The sequence below is a fragment of the Pteropus vampyrus genome, unplaced genomic scaffold (assembly GCF_000151845.1).
Source record: "Pteropus vampyrus isolate Shadow unplaced genomic scaffold, Pvam_2.0 Scaffold24, whole genome shotgun sequence".
NCBI classification, from domain to species: domain Eukaryota; kingdom Metazoa; phylum Chordata; class Mammalia; order Chiroptera; family Pteropodidae; genus Pteropus; species Pteropus vampyrus.
The window spans coordinates 4,441,296-4,447,251 of record NW_011888805.1 but is presented as its reverse complement, the minus strand read 5'-3'; the positions used below and the strand labels follow the sequence as shown (position 1 = coordinate 4,447,251).

The window sequence follows — 5,956 nt, the reverse complement described above, 5'->3', positions numbered from 1 at the left end:
TTAGCGTCTCAAGCTCTTTCTCAAGACAGACTAAGATGTAACCAACTTTTGGGTGCACTTTCCTCGGAACCTGAGTTCAGCTCCCCACGGTGGGGGAGAGAATGCCAGAAACGTGGAGAGAGGAGGAGATCTTCGGGATCCGTATAGTAGCGAACGACCCAACGTCTCTGGACGGGTTCGGGGCTGTAGCTTGGCCCCAGCGATCCTCCTCCCTGCCGGGGTGTGAGAGTAGCGCATCCTTGCCTGGCGCGGTGAGAGGCCCCGAGCCAGTGATCTCCAAGAGGGGACGTGGCCTCCGAGGAGGGCCTGTCATACACGCCCCAGCCCCAGAAGGCGGGGCCCGGAGGGTGTCCGCAAGGACAGGGTGTCTGTGGTCGGCGGGCAGGGGAGCAGTTCCTAGCCGTCCGCCTGTCAGGAAACGTGTTCTACCTCCGGGCCGTTGCTGCTCCCGAGGCTGGGGCTCCGAACAGGACTCAGGGGAGCCCAGTCGGTGTGTGGTCCTGTGCAGTCGCCTCTTCTAGTTTTCCGGACACTTGGCATCTCTTGCTGCAACTGGTAAGGTAGCTCATGCCCACCTTTGGCCCCGGGTCTGAGGCTCTGGTTGCCGAAAGTCACTTACAAAACCAAAAGTACTAATTTTATGCTGTGCAACTATTAGAAGGCACGCTGTTAAAAGAGATTTTTTTTTTTCCCCCTCAAGCTCCTGAAAGGATCTTGTTCTAGGGAAGGAGAAAACGTCCCCGACCTTGAAGAGCCAGGGGACCTGCCATTTGTTTTACAGTGAACTGAAGAGCTGGGCGTCTAACCTGGGTCTAAGGACTCCGCTTTTTGGGATGTCCCAGCCTCCAGGTCACCTGGGTCACCAAGGCCTCGCGGGTCACTTCCCCATGCTGCGCTTGGGAGGGTCAGTGCCCTGGTTGCCGTGGCTGGAGCGCACGGAGCTCGGGGGAGCCCCGACTCAGCGTCCGGGCTAGGGCCGGACCTCGCGGCCTCTGGGACCTGCGGCAGCAGCCGCATCCATTGCTTTGTAACTTGCACAGGCCTCAGGAAGTCGGGTCGGCCCCTCCCGACTGGTTGCTGGTGGGCGTGGAGGATGCAGCCCGCGGATAGTGATGCGGGCCAGGCGAGAGCTGGAGGAATGCGAAGCTCGTGGGTGCTTCAGCCTCTAAAGTTCCCGGTGGCGAGAGCCAAGGTCTACGCGATGTCGTTCCCTGCCCCCTCTGGTTGTGTTTATGGGACCGATGAGACAGCTCTTTAACTCTCCTTTGGGTGTTTACATACAGTTTATTGCCCCTGTAAACAGTATTAATCACTGTAGTATTAACCTTCTCTTGGAGCGCTTCCGAGAGTGAATGGCAGTTCTTGGCACTGGGCGGTGCCTTTTACTCTGAAGCAGATCTACAAACTCGTGCCCGCTCGGATTCGCTTTCCACTACCTCTAGCTAGGTTTTGGTTCCCAGTATAAATGAATGAATGGTTTTTGCCAAAGGACCAGCATTGCATTTCCATCATAACTGTACATTGTTGAACATATTTGTTCTTACAGTTTTTAATTACCATATTATTTTTAAGTTAAAACTTTAGCTTTCCGTTTAAGGCCATCTATCCTTTCACTCTAGGTTGGTTTAAATGCCACATTCTCATGGCTTTGGGTCCACATGACAGCCAGAAATGTTATGAAGAAAATGTTGGTGAACTAGAGTTGAGTGTATTAATTTCCCCGTGAGAAAGATCTGGCTAAACTTTGGCACAGCAACCTAGAGCAGTGGTAACAATAAATTACACTTGTAAAGGGCTTAAAGCTTCTAAAGCAATGCCCCGTTCATTTATTCTCGGTTTCTCACCTAGCCGGGTGTAGAAGATGGCCTTCTCTCTGTTGCATAGATGTGGAATGGAGGGACACCTCGAGGCACATTGTTAGTGATAAAACTTTGATTTTGTCTTCAGACAACCAATTATAAGTTGCTGCAATCTTTAGATAATCAGAAGGAGGTATCTTTTTGCCATATGTTACTCAACGTGGAGTCCCTTGCCGTTCATGCAACAAGTGGCAACCTGTAGCTATCACTGTTTAAATGGTCTGAGATTCTCCCTCTTTCCTTCTCTAATCCTCTGTTCTGCTGTATCTTTGTAGTATGTAAGGAATTTTGATTATCAAAAATAAAATTTGAGAAATAAGGAGAGTGGCAAAATAAAATATAGTAAAGAGATACGAATGTGCAAATGAATAAATTCCTGTGTAAATAGTTTCCTTTGCTCTTTTATGGAGTGGGAAAAGTCCTTGGGAAGCATTGAAGTGAAGACCTTTGGCTCAAGCCAGTTATGAAGAAGAGCATTAGAAATACCTCTCAAGTTAGTTGTGTTTCAGTTAAGTGGATTTTGTTGGGCAAACTCGATTTTCCATAATAAAATTTTATATGCATTCTTTTGAACAAAGATTTTGGTTTTTGAATATAATAAAATACAATTAAGAATTCAGTAAATCACAGTATGTACCCCTAAAAGGGAACTTAATCACATAATAATCTCTAAAGTTGTAATAGTAGTAGAGCAATCTAAAAAATGAAAAAGTTTTATATTAAAAAAATTTGGCAGACTGATGATCTAATCCATATATTCCTTCCCGCTGGAGAGGAAATTACTTCTAAAGTTTTAGAAATCTGCCACAGTTTTCATCTGCCTCAAACTCCTTGACACTTAAAACCTTTTGCCAAGGTAATTTTGACCTCTTTATTATTAGAACACACTGTATTCCTGACTGGTCAGGAGAATAATATAATAATACATATTACATATATCTGTATTATAAAATTATATCATGTGGTATTTCCTTGAGTATTATATATCATAAAACATAAAATACTGAATGTTATATAAATATACAAAATGAAATGTAAAATAATACTATATGGTGTGTCCTTTAATTAGAGAATTGAATTGTCTAATCCTAGATAGCAGTAAACACTGGTTCTGATATGTGTTGTAATATGTGAATTAATGTCTGTTATTCATAGATTAATATTTAGATGTGTTGACTTCTCAATTGAATAATTAATTTATTTAATTGGCATTTGGGATCTGCTTATGGGGCTCTTAGGATGGAGCCAAGTTGCTGAACTTAAAATTGAATTCTGATTCTGTTTGGGTTTTTGGGGCAGTGTGATCCAGTAAGTATTAGGGCAATGCAGTACTTTAACTGACATTCTTCAAAAAAAAAAAAAAAGTGATATTTCAGGATAGAATCCTCAATTCTTTAAATTCTAAATATGCTTGTGACTAATCATTAAAGATTATATTTATTTTATTGAGTGATATCTACACTCAGTAGAATTCATATGATGTACCTTCTAGAATAAAATCTGTGTCAATGTTGTAATATACAACCATCCAGGTTTATATCTAATTCAGACCATTTCTGAGATCAGACCTGTATATCCAATTGCCTTTTTGTTATTTCCACGTCATATCTCAGAGGCATCTCAAACTCAGCAAATCCAGACCACAGCCATTATTTCTTCCTCCAGTGGCTTATCCTCCAGTGCTCCCCAGCTCAGTGAATGACTCATCCTCTACTCAATTGCCCAAAGCTGGGCAGTTATTTTGTATCCTAGTATCCTGAACCTCTTACAACCAACCAACCAGTTCTCAAATCCTACTGAACTTTCTTTAATATCTAAATATCCCACATATCCACCCATTTCTTTCCATCTACCCTTGTTTAGGCCACAGTCATTTTCTGCTTGTAATATTGTGCCAGCAGGAATAAAAGACTAAACACCCATATGGTCTTTATCTACATTCCCCACTTATGTTCTAGTGTTTGCTTCCCCCGTATGTGTATATTTGTATATATACATACATAGACAGATATAGACAAATAGACATGCATAGATAGATATATACTGTCCTGCTTGAACTTAAGTTGAAGATGTTATCACACTTCATTGCTAAATATTTTGTCATGTGTCTCCTACAATCAAAGACATATCCTTGCATAATGACAAAATCATTAACCAATATTAAAGAAGTTTAATACTGATACAATAATATCGTCTAATATACAGCCCAAATTCTGATTTTTCAAATTATCCTAAAATGTCTATTTTTAAAAACTCCGAATTCAATCAAGGATTTATCTAATCAAATTCTTCTCATCCTTGAAGGCTTGACTCAAATGCCACTTTTTCAAGAAAGCCTTCTCTAATTGAAAGCCCAGGGCAGGTCAGAGTCCTCTGCTGTATGATGATATCACTGTGTGCTTCACCTTGGTATGTTTGTAGTATATCAGAAATGATTCATTGTGTAATTAACTGTTTCGTGTCTATAAACTTCATAATGGTAGAGGCTGGTTTTTTTTGATAGTCATATCCCCATTGCTCAGAAAAGTGCTTTGCACGTAGTAGGCACTGAATAAATATTTGCTGAATGAGTGGTTACTATCTATAACTGTATATGACTATATGTTAACTAACATGTATATATATATATGTATATACATTTTTTTTTCAAGTCAATACTTTCCCTTTTGTCTTTAGGTGTTAATGTCAAGCTTGACCATTATAGAAAACTGAAGATCTTAAAAAAGAGGATTTAGTAAAGTCTTTGGATTATATTAAAACTCAGCAAAGATGGCCAAGTGTGGAGAACATGAGGCCAGGCCTGACGATGGGCAGAACGAGTTCAGTGACATCATTAAGTCCAGATCTGGTAGGTAATGGAAGCTTAAGAAAATGACAGATTTTTATGTATACACTCCTATTAACATGTAGGGTTTTTTTGACATGTTTTGTACTGTTCTTGTGAGACAAACTTCTTTTGAGAAACATAGTTCTAACAAATCAGTATTAATATTGTAAAAGATAATATAATGTCTCTGAGTATCCTATCTTAATTTCTCTACACAATTTAATCTCATTGTTTGTTGCCTGGGATTGCCTGGTAAAACTGCTACCTATGGTTGAATGCTTTTCATTTATAAGATGACCCCCTTTAAACACAAAAATACAGCTGAACATTTTTTTTTTCTTTTCAGCCTATTTTATGAAGTTGAAGGGATTATATGCTTAAAGTAGGAAGTACCGTGGTTTCTGGCAGGATGGATCCTCTTGAGTTTTGCTTCATTACCTTATGTCCTTACCGCCATCCCTTTTGGTGGCCAGGGCTAGGCCAACGGGTGTTCCAACTTTGCTTCCATTTTTGAAACTTCTTATGAACCTTCTCAAGGTATATTTTTAACCTCAGTAATCTAAGACAGACCAGTGATTTTCATATGAACATTTAAATTGGGAACCTAAGGAATCTTCCCCCCGCCAACCCTTCAGTCTTTTTATACAGCTGAGTACTTTTCTATTCTAGCTGGTCAAACGAATCAACTGGGGAGTTTTTTCAAAATGCAGATGCACTGGCTTCTCTGTAGACCGGTTGAATAAAAATTTCTGTAGTTTTTAGAAGCTTCAAATATGATTCTGAGACAGGCTCTAAGGGGAGATATTTTTGAGCAGGCAGGGCCTTTCTGAGCTTTGAAAATTACACAGAACTCTACCCTGGGTGTGAACACTATACTTAAGTAACTTTGAGAGTTACTTTGAGGTATAAAATTACAACCAGTGTCACTTTTAAAAACAAAAAAGGAACTTACAGCCTGTTTTGCTCTGTGAGCCATCTTTTTGTTAGGAGCTTATTTTTTATTATTTGAAATTGTAGAACTATGCACCAAAAATAAACTCCACATTAATAGAGATACGCATTTAAGATACGCATTTCCCTCCATGATACTGATATTGTTTGATTGGTAAAGATTTTGGTTATCACAGTTTTGGCCCTAAATGTCTAGCTACTATTGTGTGGCTTGAAGAATCTTTTGGGGGTGTAGCTTAATATCTTGTTCTAAAGAATGCTCTGAGGATGTTTTATTCCTCTAAAATTCTTTTTATTTTAAATGTTTTAGTAATATAAA

The 5,956-nt window shown here is 40.0% G+C and overlaps 1 long non-coding RNA gene across 1 annotated transcript; it reads left to right on the top strand.

The window, feature by feature from the left end:
• Window positions 1-6: 6 nt before the first annotated feature.
• Window positions 7-5,914, top strand: LOC111737154. Its single transcript, XR_002779367.1, has 3 exons — window positions 7-555; window positions 4,536-4,707; window positions 5,033-5,914. It is a non-coding gene; the product is annotated as an uncharacterized LOC111737154 (long non-coding RNA).
• Window positions 5,915-5,956: the final 42 nt, after the last annotated feature.